This window comes from Nicotiana sylvestris, chromosome 7 (genome assembly GCF_000393655.2).
Source record: "Nicotiana sylvestris chromosome 7, ASM39365v2, whole genome shotgun sequence".
NCBI classification, from domain to species: domain Eukaryota; kingdom Viridiplantae; phylum Streptophyta; class Magnoliopsida; order Solanales; family Solanaceae; genus Nicotiana; species Nicotiana sylvestris.
Window position 1 is genome coordinate 169044477 of NC_091063.1, and position 19083 is coordinate 169063559.

A 19083-nucleotide genomic window follows, 5' to 3' on the forward strand; every position below is an offset into this window, starting at 1 on the left:
TAAAGGCCAAGAATGATCAGTCTCTAAACTGCGTTCACGCGGCCGCGCCCCACTTTGAGCGGCCCGCGTGGTTCTCATGCGGCTGCAGCCCGTCTCATATGGTCTGCATGCCTTCATTTCAGCACCAGGTAAATGTTAAAGTCCCAGCGCGGCCCGCGGTCGTGTTCATGCGGCCGCACTGGACGGTAAGTGCTGGGCCCCGCTGTGTTTCCTATAAATAGGCCATTAGGGTCTTCACTAGAACTTTTCGCAAAAATTGACCCCTGAGCCCTAAAAGTTACTGTTCACATCAGAGACCCTTCTTAGTGTTAATATAAGAGCATTTCTTCGCTTTCCTGGTAACATATCTCTCACATTAGTCTTTACTTAGTATTAAGTTAAAACTTTATACATGTTTCCCTAGTCATAACTTCTTCATTTTTCTTTTTGTTCTTCGTCGTTTCATGATTAGGATAGTTTTATATTGTTCTTGTTGTTCTTTGAAATGATGGGCATGTTATAAATGAGTAGCGACAAAGTAGGATGCTAAAACGTGAAAGACTTGAGTTTTTTTGTAAAACCCTAATTCCCCTGTAATGAAAGCCCAACGTGGCCGCACTCCCTGATTATGCGGTCTGCATGCCTTTTACGCGGCCGCATCATTCTGTTACACGGTCCGCGTAAGCCTTGAGCCTAAAGGTTGATACTTCCCAGTGCGGCCGCATCCCATGTTTGCACGGTCCGCGTGGGTGAGGTTCAGAGGGCACTAGTTTTTAATAGTATGGCCAATGCGGCCGCATGACCAGTTTGTGCGGACCGCGTTGGCCCCCACGCGGCCGCATCCCTTGTTCATGCGGTCCGCATGGTTCCTAATCAGAGAGGTGTTCATTTCCCAACTTGGTCAGTGCGGTCTGCATGCCTTATTTGTGCGGTCCGCACTGCTATCATCTGTTCTCTGTCTGTGTTTCTGTTCTGCACTTAAACTCTGCAATTGCCTGAACTAACAATGTTAGAATTATTTGTGTGCAGAAAATGGTTAAACAACGAGGGTGTGGAGCTAAACAACTCGGACGAGGAGGTGACCCCTCCCGGGGAGGTAAAGCAAAATTGAAGAAACTCACTCCCCAACCAAAGCTAAAAACAAGAAAGCAGGTGATAAGGAGCAGTTGGGGAATGAGTACCTCCCCTCCTAGGATGTCTGAACTGATTCAGGGAAAGCCCCCGTAGGCCCAGCTAAAGCTCCAACTGTTATACAATCTGAGTTGTCTGAGGGCTCAGAAGCAGGCAGTACCAAATAATCTACCTCTCCCACAACTTCAGAATCCGGGGAGGGTGCAGAAGATAAAAACAAGAGTGATGAGGAGGTACCGGACAGTGGGGTACTTAGAGTTGGGGGAATTGAAAGAACTAGAAACCCAGTTGTATGGCAGGACAGATTTGTCATCGAGGTGGCCTTTCATAAATTCCGGGAAGTGTGGCCCAAGAAGAAGGTGATTCCATAAAGAAGAGTAGTCACCCAAGATTTGTTACCCTACCTTCCCCGAGTCCATGAACAATTTATTACTAGAGTGGGGTGGGATTTCTTCAAAGATGAGCTGGTCGATGCAAATGAACATATGGTGAAGGAATTTTATAGCAATGTGGCCCACACCAAAGAAGGGTCAATTGCAACCAAAGTGCGGGATAAGAAGATAGTGTTCTCGGGAGAGGCGTTGAACGAGTATTTGGGTTTCAATGAGGAAGATGACTCTCTGTACAGAGAGAAGCTAGAGTTGAAAGAGGAAGCTCGTCCTTGGGTGGCACAGTTCTTAGCTCATTCGAGTACTATTCCGGAGTGGATTCAGGTGGGGAAGAAAATACTGCGAAAGGACCTCAATTTTGAGGCGAGAGGATGGTTAAATTTTGTATGCAACAGGTTGGACCCTTCGTCCCATGACCAGACTATTCAAATCGCCCGAGCGGTTCTTATTGTGTCCATTATGGTAGGTTTCCCCATCAATGTGGGGAATGTTATGTACAGTGTGATCACATCCATTGGCATTGATACGGACAGAAACTACCCCTACCCAAACACCCTCACAATGTACTTTGAAGATGCAAAGGTGAAGAAATACACCTTCGATGTTGGAGTCCGGCCGGTGTCCCCATTTTCATGGTTTAGTATTCAGGGGCCAGACAACCCGAAGGGGGATAAGAAGGGAAAAACATCCACCTCTGCCCCGACTGGCCAGTCTGAGGAGCCAGTTGCGGTAGAGTCTTCTGTTGAGCCACCTACTTCTGCTGCCACTACTGTTCTGGACATCCCATCCTCCTCTGCGGGTCCCAGTTCTTCAACTGACCCAGTGGTTCCCACCTCCAAATCCAACCCCTTCACGGCCCAGCAGTTAGCAAAGACATTAGCCAGTTTGAACAACTGGATGTCAGTCTCGACATCCAAGTTGTCCACTTTGGCTACCACAGTTGCGGCCCAGTCTGCTCCCGCCACCGTTGGGATTCCTCAGTCCATTGAGGAGACATTGAAGACACTCCTGGACAACCGGGAGAAGATCTTGGCTACTCAGGCTGCCTTGACAAAGGCAAATGATGCACAGGGCAAAGCTCTAAAGGAGCTTGCTAGAGAACACAAGAAGATGAGAAAATCCTGGGCATCTAAGGAAGAGGTGAAGGTGCTCCGAGCTGAGGTTGACAAGCTAACGGCAAACCAGCTGCCTTTAGACTTGTTCTTTGATGAGTCAGCACCTCCACCAGCAGTAGTTGTACCGGAGCCACGGTAGGAGGAGCAGCCTAGGCACCCAAGGAAGAAGAGGAAGCTTCCTAGCACTAAGGGTGTTGTGATAGAGGTAGCACAGATTTAGATGGATACTTCCAGTGCTCCACCAGATATTCAACCGATCCATGACCCAGCTCCTATCCCAGCAGCAGAACAGTAGCAGGCCGGGAACCAGTCTGAGGTTCCCGCCAGAACAGAGGACCAAGGGACCACTGATCAGCCCATGATGATGGATCAGGCTTGAGGAGCCACTCTATATCCTTTCTCTGTTTATATGCTTATTTTGGTAGTTGGCATTGGGGACAATGCCAACTTTTATTCGTGGGGGTGCGCCCTACTATTTTTATGGTTGATACATTTGGGATGACTGTACATATTTATTTAACTCATAGCTTATGTTGCTAGTTGATAGTTGGCCTGTATATAACTTTTCATTCTAGTTACTTTTCTACTTTATGTACATATCCACTCCCCCCCCCCCCGCTGTATATTCTACTCCCCTATTGTACATATTCATTCGGTTTTTCTATTTTCGTTAAATTTTTTCGTTTTTAGCTTCATAGTAGGCTCGTAGCTTTTTTGTTTTGTTTTGGCATTTGCAATAAGGTCTTGGTTTTCTTAATGCCACGTGTCTTTCCAAGGGTAGAGTGTTGTGCGAACCGGGTGGCTCTTCCCAATGATAGATGGCGTGACAACCTTCTTAAGGGTTTGAGTCTCTTTTTTATTTTTCTTTTTTTGATTTTCAAGTTTTGCGGTCAAGGGTACCTCAGGCAAAGCTTCACTTGGGCTAAACACATTTGCCTTTGATCCCATGGTCAAAGACATAATGTTATGCTCAGGATGGTGAAAGTCGTGGCCTTGAGACTCTTGTGTTGACCAAACAGTCATCATGTGGTCGTATTGGACCATTGTGCACTTGAATCGTAACTAAGGTCATTGTGGGCCCTCGACTCGATATCTTTAGCAATCCTTGAATGTGTGTGGTGAGAATTCGATTTGCGAGTCCAAGTCCCGAGCCGATGGTCTAGAACTTGCCCCGAATATTTGTTGAGGCGAAATCCTAGGCGAATTTGGCTTGAGAAGTGATTGTAGGTTCTCCTTGATCCAAAATGCTAAGATTGAACAATTCCATGACCTACCAATGAAATGATCCCTTGTTAACCCTTTTGAGCCTTGAACCTTCTTCTTTCAAGAACAAAAGCTACAAGCCTATACCCGTTCTTAATGATACCCTCACTTGGCACCCAAATCTTCCCTTGAGTAGATGGCAAATGTTTAAATTTGGGGGGGGGGACAAGAAAGGAAACAATGTGGTAAAAGGTACAAAAGTAAAAGAAAAGAAAGGTAATGAAAAAGAAAGAAAAGATAAGACAAAAAGAAAGACCGAATTGAATAAGGTTAGAAAGGGGATTAAAAGAAAACAAAAGTGAAAAAGGGTGTGAAAAAAAAGTAGAAAAAGGAGAAATGTGTTGAATTACATAAGAAAGGGTGACAATGTGTCTCTCTAACCCCTTGAAAAAGAAGTGAGTACTCAAATGAGTCAAGAAAGTGTGCCAAAATGAATCAAAAGAAGTGCTTAAGGGAAGATTGAACCCACTTGAACAAAAATATGTCCTACCCTTACCCAAAAGCCTTCACAATGACTCCACAAAAGCCCTACATGATTTTGAGTTGAAGGGAACCTACATTAGTGGATACTTACATAAGGGGCAAGCATATGGTACTTAGAGCCGGACTTGTGGCCTCTTCCTTGAGAGAGATGAATGAAAATCCATCAACCTTGGTTTGTGTGTTAATACTCTAAAAGGTGAGGTTCACTTAGGGAGAGTTGAGGATGTGTGATTTTGGGTTCCACAATGACCAAAGTAATTGAGAAAAGTTCTTTGATGAAATGTGTCAACTCTTGATGCTCTTGTGTCACACTTGATCCACAAGTTTTCAAAGTTTAAATGTGTTAATGATGCATTCGCATTGAGGGCAATTGTTAGTCCCAATTGATGCTTGTTGAGGTTACTTTAGGATAAGCTGAAATTGCTTGGATGTTGCCTTTGAGGGGTAGTCTTATTTTGTTTGCTTGAGGACAAGCAAAGGTTTAAGTTTGGGGGAGTTGATAAGTAGGATTTTAACATGTTTTATACCCATACTTGCCTGCGCTTTGAGTGTAATTTGCTACAAAATAGTCCCAAAATGCTTACAGATTGCGCTTGATTGCAAGTTTGAGCTATAGAGTGACAAATCGTCAAAGATCGGCTCAAATCGGAGTGAAACCTGCTCAAGTGTCAAAGATCATTAAAGTAAGGACATTCAGAACTTAGTGCGGACCATACCATCATGTCATGAGGCCGCACCATAGGAGTTCAGAGACTGTGAAACTACAAGTCAAATTCATGCGGCCGCATCCTACTTCATGCGGCCTGCTTCTCACTCATGCGGCCGCACAATCTTGCTATGCGGTCGCGTCCAAGAAGTTCAGAGAGTGTCATATTCCAGAAGCAAACCACGCAGCCGCGTCCCACTTCATGCGGCCTGCGTCCCTCTCCATGCGGCCGCACTCTATGGTCACGTGGTCCACGTCAGTGAAGTTCAGAGAAGCTGCCAAAACCATTCATGCGGCCGCACAACAACTTTGTGCGGTCTGCGCCAGTCTTCATGCGGCCGCATTCCAACTTTGTGTGGTACGCATCACCATCTTCAGAGAGCAAGATTCAGAGGTCAAGCAACCCAGTGCGGTCGCGTGCCAACTTTGTGCGGTCCGCACTAACCCTGCAGGGGCATTTTTGTCCAGTTTTTCCAGTCCACTATAAATAGAATATTTTACCATTTTTAGGTCAAATTTTTTACATCTGATAGCTGTTGCACTTGTGAGACTTATGTTTTGGCCTATTTTTGGCATTTATAGCTTGGTTTCATCATAGATTATTGTAGTTTAACATTAGTAATTAATTAATATGGTTGTTTTATCTTCTATTCTTTCAGTTTCTTCTTTAATTATGTCTAGCTAAACCCATTAGCTAGGGTTGTGGCTTAACCCTAGTGTGGGTAATTAATGGGTGTTGATTCTTAATGATAGATTGATATTGGGTGTTTGTTATTTGGGTTAATTTTATGGTTTAATTATGGATTGATGGTTGAAAACATTGATTCTAGCTTAGTGGGTCTTGACTCTTCTTGAGAAAGAGAGTCTATGACCCCAAAATTGACCCAACAAGGAATTGGGGTGGACCCATGAGAAATGGTAGTCCCAATTAACTGGTTAAACCTCGAGAGAGTAATCACCCTACTTGAACCCAAGTTGTTTGGTCTAATTGGCCTACCCAATTGGTCTCGAGAGAGTCAATTGGGCAAATTCGCTCTCCCTATCAAGGGGTGCGAGAGTGGGTACAACTGTGCAACGGTTATAACATTGATCCCAAATATGTCAATCTATTATTAGTAGTTTCTACCCATTAGTTAACCACCTAGGTGATGCCACGACCCTAGTGTCTTTCTCTATATTAATCACAACTTAGAACATATCCCTTCAGCATAAATTAGCTTAAACTTGTAGTTGATAATAGTAGTTATTAAACAAAAACCCCAAAAAATGTTAGAAGTACAATTAGGAGCAAGCACACATTCCTAGTCTGAACAAATACGCAACTCCATTCCAAGCTCCCTATGGAAATTGACCCCGATACCACTATTCGGGTAAAAATCTTAGCGTCTGCTCTTCCTACCGTTGTGTGAGGTTGAGTTTACTGTGATAAGAACACACGGTCTACAACAACAATATCTCTCACCGGGGTAGATACATGAACAGGTAAAGCAAGAAACTCCCGGGGCATACCCAAATAATGAGCAAAATACGAGGACATATAAGAAAAGGTGGAACCGGGATCAAATAATACAGAGGCATCTCTGTGGCAGACTGAAACCATACCTGTAATGACAACATCTGAAGCAATAGCATCTAGCCTGCTTGGGATAGCATAGAAATGAGCCTGGCCAGTGCCTGATCGACCTCCCCCTCTGGGGCGACCCCTGGCTGCCTGACCTCTACCCCTACCTGGCTGGGCAGGTGATGAAGTAACTGGAGCAGAAGTCGAGGGCTGACCCCTCTGCTAAGACGAACTAGCAACCCGACGAGGACACTGCCTCCACATGTGGCCCATCTCTCCACACTCATAGCAACTCCTAAGTATTGGAAAAGGGGACTGAAAGGAACCCCTTGCACAGGAGTGACTAGCAGATGCACTCGGCATAGAAGAACCCTGAACTGATAGAGCACGAGATGAACTCTAGGCTGGAAAGGCACTAAGTAATGACTGGCCCCTCAAAGGAGCACCACTATAACTGCCTAATCCTCGAGGCCTCTTGGCCTCCCTCTCCTCTCTCTCCTGACGGCGGACCGACTAAATCTCACGAGCGTTATCAACCACCTCCATGAAGGTGGCACCTGTCACCCTTTCTCTAGTCATAAGAATACGGAGCTGGTAAGTAAGGCCATCAACAAATCTCCCGATCCTCTCTCGATCCGTTGGAATCAACCAGATGGCATGGCGAGTCAACTCAAAAAACCTCCTCTCATACTAGGACACGATCATCTCCCCCTGACGCAGCCACTCAAACTGCCTACGCAGCTCCTCTCTACGAGACTGCGGCATATACTTCTTCAGGAAGAGAACGGAGAACTGCTTCCAAGAAAGGGGTGTTGCACCAACAGGCCTACGCCTCTCAAAATCCTCCCACCAAGTGAAGGCAGCCCCCAAGAACTGAAAGGTGGTAAATGCCACACTACTAGACTCAAGAATCCCTGTTGTACGGAGCATCCGCTGGCACTTATCCAAGAAACCTTGGGCATCCTCGCCCTCTTCTCCACTCAATGTCGGAGGCTGGAGTCTATCAAAACTCTCAAGTCGAAGCTGCTCATCATTCGACATAACTGGCACCACAAACTCCTGAGTTGGTGCAACCGGCTGGGCTGGAGGTGCCCCCGGGGTCTGAAGTCCCTGCACTACCTGCTCAGGTGTACAAGTAGTGGGGGTCTGATTGCCTCCCCCGGCCTGTGAAGTAGCTACTACTGTAGTGACTAAAACTGCCTGAGCCAGGCCAGTGCAAACTGATAATATCTGTTCCAAGGCCTCCTAAAGGCCCGGAATCACGATGGGCACAGCTGGTGCCTGAACTGGTGCTGCTGGAGCATCCATAGCTGGAGCCTGATCCTGAGCTAGGGCAGCTGGTGGGTCTACAAGTGCTTCCCTCGCTGCTCTACCACTGCTACGACCACATCCACGGCCTCTGGTGGCCTCCGCTGGTGGCATTGGTGGTCGTCCACCCCATCCGGTAGAGCGTGTCCTCACCATCTATGAGAGAATAGAATAACCGAAGTTCAGTACTCTGATCAACAAGTTCGCACGACAAGAGTTTCAAGAATATGAAGTTTTTTTTCCTAAAGTTCTGTAGCCTCTCGAGGATAAATACAGACGTCTCTGCACCGATCCACGAGACTCTACTAAACCGGCTCATGACTCGCAAGACCTATGTAACCTAGGCTCTGATGCCAACTTGTCACGACCCCAAATACCGATCGTTAAGGCGCCTATCACATTACTAGGCAAGCCAGACCAACTATCAAACCACAACCCATTTCAATTCTTAATAAATTATTTGCTAACATGGTTTAATTGCCAATTATCATAATAAATGTGTAAATCAGCAAGTTAGATATGCGGAAGTCAACAAGACATAAAAACTATACAGCCCACACTGATCCGGTGTCACAAGTCTAGAGCCTTTAATACAAGTCTGAACAACCTACTACATAGATAGTCTAGGAATACGGAAAAGTAATAAGATAGAAGGGAGAAATCAGGACTACGGACGCCATGCAGCTACCTCGAAATCTCCGGCAATTGATGAATGACTGAAAGCTCTCACTCGGCCTCTGGGGCACCTGGATCTGCACGCAAGGTGCAAGGAGTAATATGAGTACTCTGACCCAATGAGTAATAAATATAAATAATGACTGAAAGTAAGAAAACACGTATACACAAGGTATTCTATAATGAAGCAGTTAAATAAGTAATTTGTAAACAGTAAACCAATGAAAAGTAGAATAAAATACTTCTACAACAAATAAACAGAGAATTGACAGACAATTAATATAAAGTAAACACATAGAATTTAGCCCCTCGGGCACAGTATCAACAATTTCCGCCCCTCGGGCTCAATCTCACATCACAATGGGTACCTGCGCTCATTGGGGGTGTGCAGACTCCTAAGGGGGCCCTTACGGCCCAAGCGCAATATCAAGCTATCTCGTGGCATCAAATCTAGGCCCTCGACCTTATATCAATCAAGCCACCTCGTGGCGAATATACGTATCTCAGGCCATCGGCCTCATATCAGTATCAATGTTCCTCACAATATAGGCCCTCGGCCTTACTCAATCCAAAAATCATCTCAAGCCCCTCAAGCAATAGTAAAACAGTGTTTTCAGCCTAAACATAATTTAAAATATCATTTAAGTCTTGAAAACTTAGAAAGAATGGCTAAATAGTAAAAACAGTGGGAAAATATCATGACTGAGTTCAAGTAACAAGTCAAAACAGTGAGGAAATATCAATAAATAGCCCTGAAGGGTTCAAATAGTTGGCACTAGGCCCAAATATGGCATTCAGCCCAAATAATGATGACAACACACAGTTTACAATCAAATACGCAGTAAAATCATCAATCAGGACGGACCAAGTCACAATTTCCAATAGTATACGACCCCACGCTTATCATCAAGCGCGTGTCCCACCTGAATATAGCACTACAATGTGCAAATCCGGAGTTTCAAACCCTCAGGACATCATTTACAATCATTACTCACCTCGAACCGGCTAACTCTCTAGATTGTGATGCCTTTGCCCCTTGAATCGGCTTCCACGTGCATCGAATCTATCCAAAATCAGAACAAATACGTCATAATATGCTAAGGGAATAAAGCCCAAGCGAAAACAATCGAAAAATACCAAAAAAACCTGAAATTAGCAAAACTCGAGCCCCAGGCCCACTTCTCGAAACTCAGAAATTTTCACATCATTAGATTCCTCATCTCCCCACGAGTTCATACACATCAAAAACATAAGAATCGGAGCTCAAATGACCCCTCAAATCCTCAATTTAAGTCCCCTTAAACTCAAGCCCTAAACCTCCATTTTTAGACCTTTAATTCCTTAAATTTTAGTCTGAATCCATGAAATATTACCATAGAAGTATGTTTTAGGTCTAAAATCCTTACCTCAACGAAGTCTCTTTTATTTCTCTCTTCAAAATCGCCCAAAGCTCCCAATTCCGAGTTCAAAAATGGTTAAACCATTCAAAATCGCGAATGCGGTTCACTCATCACATCTACGGTTCCCCTACCGCATCTGCGGTTACTGACTAAACCTCTCGAATCCGCTTCTGCGGCTCCCTTTCTACACGTGCGGCACCACACCTGCGGTCCCCAAACCGCAGGAGCGAAAACACCAGAAGCAGCAACATCAGCTGCTGCAACCAAGTTCCAAAGATAACCACCCGAAATAATCCCGAGACCCCCGGGACCTTAACCAAAAGCACAAACATAACCCGATACCTTATTCAAACTTGTTCCAATCATTAAAATACCTCAGACAACATCAAATCTACCAAATCACATCAAATTTAAGCCTAAGTTTCTAAAATCTTCCGAAATACGCTTTTGATCAAAAACCCAACAAAACCACATCCGAATAACCTAAAATTTGCAAACACATCCCAAATGACATAGCGAAGCTACTGCAACTCTCGGAATTCCATTCTGACCCTTATATCCAAATCTCACCTATCAACCGGAAATCGCCAAATTATCAACTTCGCCAATTCAAGCCTAATTCTACTCCGAACCTCCAAAACCAATTCTGATCACTCTCCTAAGGCATAAATCACCTCCCGAAGCTAACCGAACCATTGGAACTCACATCCAAGCTCTCTAACACATAAGTCAACATCCGTTTGACTTTTTTAACTCAAACCTTCTTAAAAGAGACTAAGTGTCTCATTTCTTACCAAATCCTCTCCGAACTCAAACTGATCAACTCAATCACATAAAACAAGGATAACAAAGCATAAAGAAGCAAAAATGGGGAAAAACAGAGTAATAACTCATGAGACGACTGACCGGGTCGTCACAGATTTAAGAAAATTTTACAGAATCTTAGCAGAACTAGTTAATTAACAAAACGTAGCAGCTAAATAGTTACACTTTCCAAGACCTTATGAAATCCACAAATATTTCACAACATAGCACGATTATGAAACATCAACAAAAATAGGGTGTATTTTTTTCTCACATGCAGATCAAATTCATAACATAACAGTAATGAAAAGGAAATGGAAACAGAGACAGAATAGAGGGGTGTTGTTATCTAAACTTATAAGTCGCAATTAAGAAATACAATTTATAATTCGCATTTGACAGTTGCGTTTTCTATGTCGCATTCAGTCAAGGCATTTTATAAGTCACATTCAGCCAATATGATTTATACGTCCAATTCCTTTTCAATTTTATAAGTCACATTTCTAAAATGCAATTAAGATACATAATCTCGCTTGTAAATCGCATTTCATATATGTATTTTGCCCATTTAAAGGTTATCTAAGGCGATTTTAAGACTTCTCTGTTCAAATTGAATATCATGTTTAACTAGCAACATGATCAAGAAATAAATGAAAACTATTTAAATCTGAATGACGATGTCTTATTTTGAGAAAAATTTGTAAAAAGAAAAATAATATCCTACCATAAAATAATATGGAAAGACCAGTTTAAAAGGCAACAATAAAACAGAATTTCATGACTCACTATTGTCAATCTGTTTAAATACCAACTTTTATTCCGCACTTAAAATGTACAAACTACGAGTCTGTAACATACATAGACTCTAGATACGTTAATAAATTTTAAGAAGGATGAACATCAATTATCTTTATAGAATAATCAACAGCAAATTCGGCCTAAACTGTGATTCAAGCATATGGATAAAATGCTTGATAGCAATTCCACAGGTTGATGTTGCCTACATACTTGGAGAGTTTGTTCTATGTTTGTGATTGTCTTAAGTTGAGCTGACTTGTACGCTTTTAGACAATGAAATAATTTTGAGAAGAACCATCTTACTTAAGAATCGGAATGGGCAATAGAATTCTTATACTTAGAATATATTGTTATTATTGATATTGGATCATGTGATATTGAGGTGGAATGATAAAAGTTGTGATTTATCTTCGGACAGAAGATCTTCAGTTATAGATAACATGAGAGATTTACGATGCTTAAAAATATGGTAATACAATCTCGAATAGAATTATTTGGCTGAAGGATGCGGGTTATATAAGATATATTAAGAATGAAAGGTACAAATTATTTGGCTAAGAATTGAATAAATTGTGTGTCTGGTAACCATTAGGACTCAGATTTTAGGATTGGACATAGGAAGGTTGATAGAAGTATTCCTTATAAGGCTAGGAAGGTTGATAGGAGTATTCCTTATAAGGCAAATATACATATGGCATCATGACTAGACAAGTTAGAGATCACTAAGGCGAAGATTATGTAACGATACGACCGGTTGTTTTGAGTATATTCTCATTCCCCCATTTACTTCTTTATATATTATCAATTATTATTATGTGACTTGCTGAGGTAGTTGGTTTGGTTTTGGAGAGGTTTCGTAATGAATTGTGACATTTAGTCCCAAGGTTGGAAGCTTAAGTTTAATGAGTTGACCGGATGTTGATTTATATGTAAACGTCTCCGGAATAGAATTTTGATGGTCCCGATATCTATGTATGATAATTTTGAACATAGGAGTGTGTCCGGATATTTATTTTGAATACCGTAGTTGATTTTGGCTTGAAATGGTGAAAGCTGAAAAATTAGAAGTTTTGAAAATTTCAAAGTTTGACCGAGAGTTGACTTTGTGGTTATCGGGCTCGGATTTTGGTCCCAAAAATTGAATAGGCCCGTTGTGTCCTTTATGAATTGTGTGCAAAATTTGAGGTCAATCGGAATTTTTCGATAGGTTTCGGCATCGATCGTATAAGTTGGAATTTATTAGTTTTCATTAGGCTTGAGTTGGGGTGCGATTTTAATTTTTGATGTTGTTTAATATGATTTGAGGCCTTGAATAAGTTCGTGTCATATTTTGGGACGTGTTGGTATATTTGGTTGAGGTCCCGGGGTTGTTTCGGGTGAGCTTTGAACAAGTTTGGGCATTTTGGCACTTTGATGATGTTCTGGAGTAGTTAAAGTGCGGAGGGAACATTTTTGGAGTGCTAAGGCAAAGTCCATGTGTTGCTGCAAGCTCCCAAAGTGTGGAGGCGGTGAAAAATGTGCGGACCGCAGTGAAAAATGTGCAGTCAGTACTTTGGGAGATCAGATGTGGTACCATATAAATGAGGGTTTCATCTCATTTTTCATTTTTGGACCTAGAGATCCAGCTCGGTTTGTGAGAATTTTTCGTGGGGTTCTCAAGAAATTCATTGGGATAAGTGATTCTAACTCAGTTTTGACTGTATTTCATGAATATGTTGTTATTTACATCATTTAATTAGTGAGTTGAGTTGGAAAATTGGGGTAAATTGTGAAAACTTCATATGCTTTAATTTGAGGATTTGAAGGTCGAATTGTGATCGGATTTGAGTAGTTTTGATATGGTTGGACTCGTGGTTGAATGGGTGTTCGGATTTTGTAACTTTTGTTATATTTTGAGATGTAGGCCCCGGGGTTGACTTTTGAGTTGACTTTTTGACTTTGATTAAGAATTTAGCATTTTTATATGGAATTGATTCCTAAAACTTACATTAAGTATATTGAATTATTTGTGGCTAGATTCGAGGTGTCTGGAAGTCAAAACGCGAGGAAAAATCTTATTGGAATAGAGAATTTATACGGTTTGAGGTAAGTGACACTTCAAAACTTGGTTCTAAGGGTATAATTCTCCGAATTATGTATTATGTGATTGGTTTGGAGGTTACACACATGCTAGGTGATGAGCGTGTGGGCGTGCACCATTGAAATTGTGACTTAATTGATTCTGTGGAGTTGTGTAGTCATATAATCTTTTCATTTTCCATATATTCTCCATGTGTTAGATAATTGAGTTGAGACTCATCATGCTTAGGCTATATGCCGATATTATTGGGACCCACAGAAGTCATATTGCTGTTGAATTATTGTTTAATTTACAATTATGTACTCAGTCACATCTATCATTTGTATATCATATCTCAGTCTCTGTTGTCATTTATTGATACATCGTATCATCATGTCGGGCTGATTTTGATGACATTGCGAGCCTGAGGGTCTGATTGTGAGTGATATTTATGGGATTAGGCTGCACACCGCAACTTGTTTTATTGATTTATTCCTAGATTTGGCTTATTATACTGCTTGGACTGGATCTGCCCCTCCGGAGTCTGTACACCCATAGTGAGCGTAATTGCTATTTACATTTTGGGATGGATCTGCTCTAAACAGTATTAAGTGATTTTGTGTGATGAGGGTTGGATCTGCCCTCACAATACTGAGTGATTGAGTGTGATGAGTGAAAAATGAGGTAGTCATATTGAGTACTTTGAGAGTATGAATGCGCGAGGCTTTCATTATGTTGCATCATATACGGCATACACATTGGCATGTAGATATAGAGATGTCATATTCCTTACATCATTCATAATTGGTCTAACTTTACCTGTATTGAGTTTAGCTGATGAACTTGAAAGCATGTCTACATTTCTGTAATGTTATTTCTATATTTGAATTGTACTTGTTGAGCTCGTCACTACTTTCTGACCGAAGGTTAGTCTTGTTACTTGTTGAGTACATTGGGTCGATTGTACTCATACTACACTCTGCACTTCGTGTTTAGATCTAGGTACTTCTGAAAACGGTGGCTGCTAGATTTTAGAGTCTTTACCTATTGGAGACTATCGAGGTAGCAGCATTGGCGTCCGTAGATCTTGACTCTCTTTCCTTTCAGTTATTTGTACTATTCTATATTTCTAGACAGTGTTTTTATCAGTCACCCGGGTTTTGGGACTGTATGTATTGACACTCGATATTTGTATCATTATTTATGGGATTTTACTCTTAAACTAATTTATTACGTTTTCAAACTTAAGGAATGGCGTGATTTATTGTGATTGTCGGCTCTCCTAGTATTGCGATAGGCCATCACGATAGGTGAGATTTTGGGTCATGACAAGTTGGTATCAGAGCCTAGGTTACATAACTCTTACGAGTCATGAGAATGTTCATTATAGTCTTGCGGAGCGGTACAGAGGCGTCTGTACTTATCTTCGAGAGGCTACCGAACCCTTAGGAAAAATTTCACTTTCTTGTATTCTTGTTGTGCGAAATTGTTGATTCCGAGAACTAAACTTTTGTTATTCTATTCTCTCACAGATGATGAGGACATGTTCTACCGGATCGGGTGGACAACCACCAGTACCACCAGCTAGGGCCACGAGAGGCTGGGGCCGTAGTAGAGGACGGGGTCGCGGTAGAGGATGAGGTGCAGCTCATACAACAGCTAGAGCAGCACCTGTAGACCCACCAGTTGCTCCAGCTCAAGAGCGAATTCTAGATATAGTTGAGCCGGTGGGACCAGCTTAGGAACCAGTTGTGCTTATTGTGATTCCAGGCCTTTAGGAGGCTTTGACCCAGATATTGACTGTTTACACTGGCCTTGCTTAGGCGGTTTTAGCTCAGGTCTCTCCAACTGATCGGAGCCAACCCTACACCACTACAAAGTAGCGAGAGTGGTTGAAGCAGCTTTTACCCGAGATGGTCAGGATCAAGTTCCACAGGGAGCTAGAAATGAGAATTGGGTTCCTATCAAAACTAGAGATATGTAATTGCTCTTCCAAACATCATTGGTTTTGATATTACTTCTAATTTTATGCTAATAAGATGTTAAATTAAGCTAAGAGTAAGATACTTGAAAGGTTGTCTAAATGGTTAAGGAAGCACTAGGGAAGTGACTTTCTCCTATGTGGATACTTGACGGGTTCTCGAGTCTAAGGCAAGATTGTCATGATGGATATTACAATATAACCAATGCACGAAGCTTCTCACTCTATACCTCTTGGTAGTTTGAGTGATTTTTCCCTAACTGACTTTCTCAAGACCAACTGGGTATGATAATTTGTGCAAGCAATTGAGGTTCAAGTCGGGTATTACTATCTTTAGGTTTAACCCTTTAATTGGGGCTATCAATCTCTTGAATACGCCTCAATTTCTTGTTGGACTAATTTTCCTAGACTCAAGCTCTCTTTCTCAAGAAGAGCCCAAGTCAAAAAGGCACAAATTAGTATTTGCAACCACTAATTCAACATGGAAAACACAAATTAGTCCAAATATCAAACACCCATAGACATTCAAGTCTTAAAACTCAAGACCCATCAAATACCAACACTAGGGTTGAGCCACAACCCTAGCTAATGGGTCTAGCTACTCATGATATTAGAAGAAAACTGATAAATAGATGAGGAAAAACCCATAACATTTAATTACAAGCTAATACTTGAAGATTCAATAACAAAACTACTCTAAAATTACTCAAAATGGGTAAGAAACTCGGTTCACGAGTGCAACTAAACGTTAGATTACAACTGATGACATAAAAATGGGAAAAGAAACTATTTAAACTAGGCGAAATTTTCTGGACAAAAATACCCCTGCGGGGGTAGCACGGTCCGCACAAAATTGAGTGCGGCTGCGGTGAGGCTGTTTGGCATTAAATCTCTGCTCTATGAACTTGGCCACCGCGGGCCGCATAAAATGCACCGCAGTGGCTTCTATTGCAGTCCGCACAAAAAGGATCGCGGACTGCATTGGCTATTTTCTCAAAACTTCCAACTCTCTGAAATCCTTCTTTGCGGACCGCACAATCTCGATTGCGGCTGCGGTGAGGCCATTGTAGTCCGCACTAACTGCTTTGCAGCCGCATTGCTTGATTTTCAGAAATAAGCACCTTTCTGAATCTCCTCACTGCGGACCGCACTAAATAGAGTGCGGCCGCAGTAGACCTATTGCACTGTGCTTGGACTTGTTCTTGGTACTTGTGCATGTTTCACTCCTTTTTGAGCTAGTTTTGACTAGTTGTCACCTTTTTGACCAAACCCTGCAAACAAGTACAACATGTAAGCCTTTAGGACTATTTTGTACACAGTTTTAATCAAAACTCAAGTAAGAAGGAGTGTAAAATGAACCATAATCCCTAGTTATCAACTCCCCAAGCTTAAGCTTTTGCTTGTCCTCAAGCAAACAAAATAAGACCCACCCCTTAAGAGTAAATCCAAGAAAATTCAACTGACCTAAAGTGACCTTATCTAGCATCAATTGGGACTAACAATTGTCCTCAATTCAAATGAATCGTTAACAACATTCGATCTTTCAACACCATGGATTTAATGCGACACAAAAGCATCAAGAATTGACTCAACCCATCAAGGGAAACTCTTTCTACTGCTTTGGTCATTATGGAACCCAAACTCACACATCCTCAACTCTCCCTAAGCAAACTTCACTTTTAGATTGTAGCACTCAAAACGAGGATAGTGGAAACACACCCATCTCTCTCAAAGAAAGGTCACAAGTCTGGCTTTAAGTACCATAAGCTTGACCCTTATGTGAGTCACCACAGATGTAAGCTTCATTCAACTCAAGATCATATAGGGCTTTTGTGGAGATATAGTGAAGGCTTTTGGTTCAGGGAAGGAAATATTTGATCTAAGTAGGTTTCATCTTCCCTTTAGCACTTCAATTTGCTTCATTCTAGCATACATTCTCTTGACCTTTTTGAGTCATTAACTTCTTTTTGAGGGGTTAGAGAGACACATTGTCGCTCTTTCTTGTTCATTTCGAACCTTTTTCTCCTTTATCAACCTTTCATCTTTTTACTTTTATTGAATCCCTTCATTGTTTTCTACATTGATCATTCTTTTTATTTTTTTGATTTTCTTTCTTTTTCATTTCCTTTCTTTTTCTTCATTTTGTACCTTTTACCACTTTGTCTCTCCCCCAAACTTATGCTTTTGCCTTGTGCTAAGGAAAGATCGAGCGCCAATAGAGGGTATTTTTAGAATGGGTAAAGGCTTGTATCGTGGTTTTCAAAAGAAAAAGGTCTATGGCTCAAAAGGGTTGACTAGGGATATTATCATTGGTAGGCTATGGAAGTGTTCAAGATATCATTCGGATCAAGGAGAGTCTATAATCACATCTCAAGTCACATTACACTTAGGATTTCGCCTAGGCAAACATTCAGGGCAAGTTCTAGACTAGTGGCTCGGGACTTGGACTTGCAATTCAAACTCTCACCACACAAGCTATGGGATTGCTAAAGAGACAGAGTCGGGGGCCCACAACAACCTTAGCTAAGATTTGAGCAAAACAATGGTCCCGAAAAACCACTTGATGATTATCGGCCAACACAAGAGTCTCAAGGTTACTACTTTCACCATCATATACATAACAATTTGTTTTTGACCATAGGATCAAAGGCAAATGTGTTAGGCCTAAGTGAAGCTTTGATTGAGGCACCCTTACCAACTAGCTACTATTTACACAAAAGCAAAAAGAAAACAGACTCAAACCATTAAGAAGGTTGTCATGCCATCCATCATCGGGAAGAGCCACCTAGTTCACACAAAATCCGCCTTTGGAAAGAACCGTGGCATTAAGAAAACCAAAGGCTTATTGCAAAAACTCAAAACAAGAAGCTACGAACATAAAATAAGAAGCTATGAACAGAAAAATGCGGAAAGTAGAATGAATATATACAAGAGGGGATTTAGTCGAATATACATAAGGGAGAATGAATATATACATTAAAACATAACTTTATATACAGACCAAAAGTAAAGAGTACAAAAAGTGCAATAAAATGATAAAATTATATACGTACCAAAAGTTAAAAAAAACATAAAGAAAAGATAATGTCATATATACAGTCATCCAAACAGGGCTACCCCCTCAAATGAAAGCTAGCATTGTCCTCAATGCTAACTAACCAAAGTAAGCACAAGAAAAGAAGGAGAGGAAAAAGAAAATCCCTATTGGCCCTCCATCTGCATAAGGTCCTAAGTCTGGGTCCCTGGGTCCTCGTTCTGCTCGAGAACCTGTGACTGGCTCTCTATATTCTATGTATACACTGGGACCTGGGCCTGTAGTGGAATTTGAGGCTGGCTAGAGGAACCTCCTTGCAGGTCCTCCAACTCTATAACAGATCGTTAGTACGGGGAATCACCCTCTTCCTATTGGGTAGCCTCTCTGTCTCCTGCTC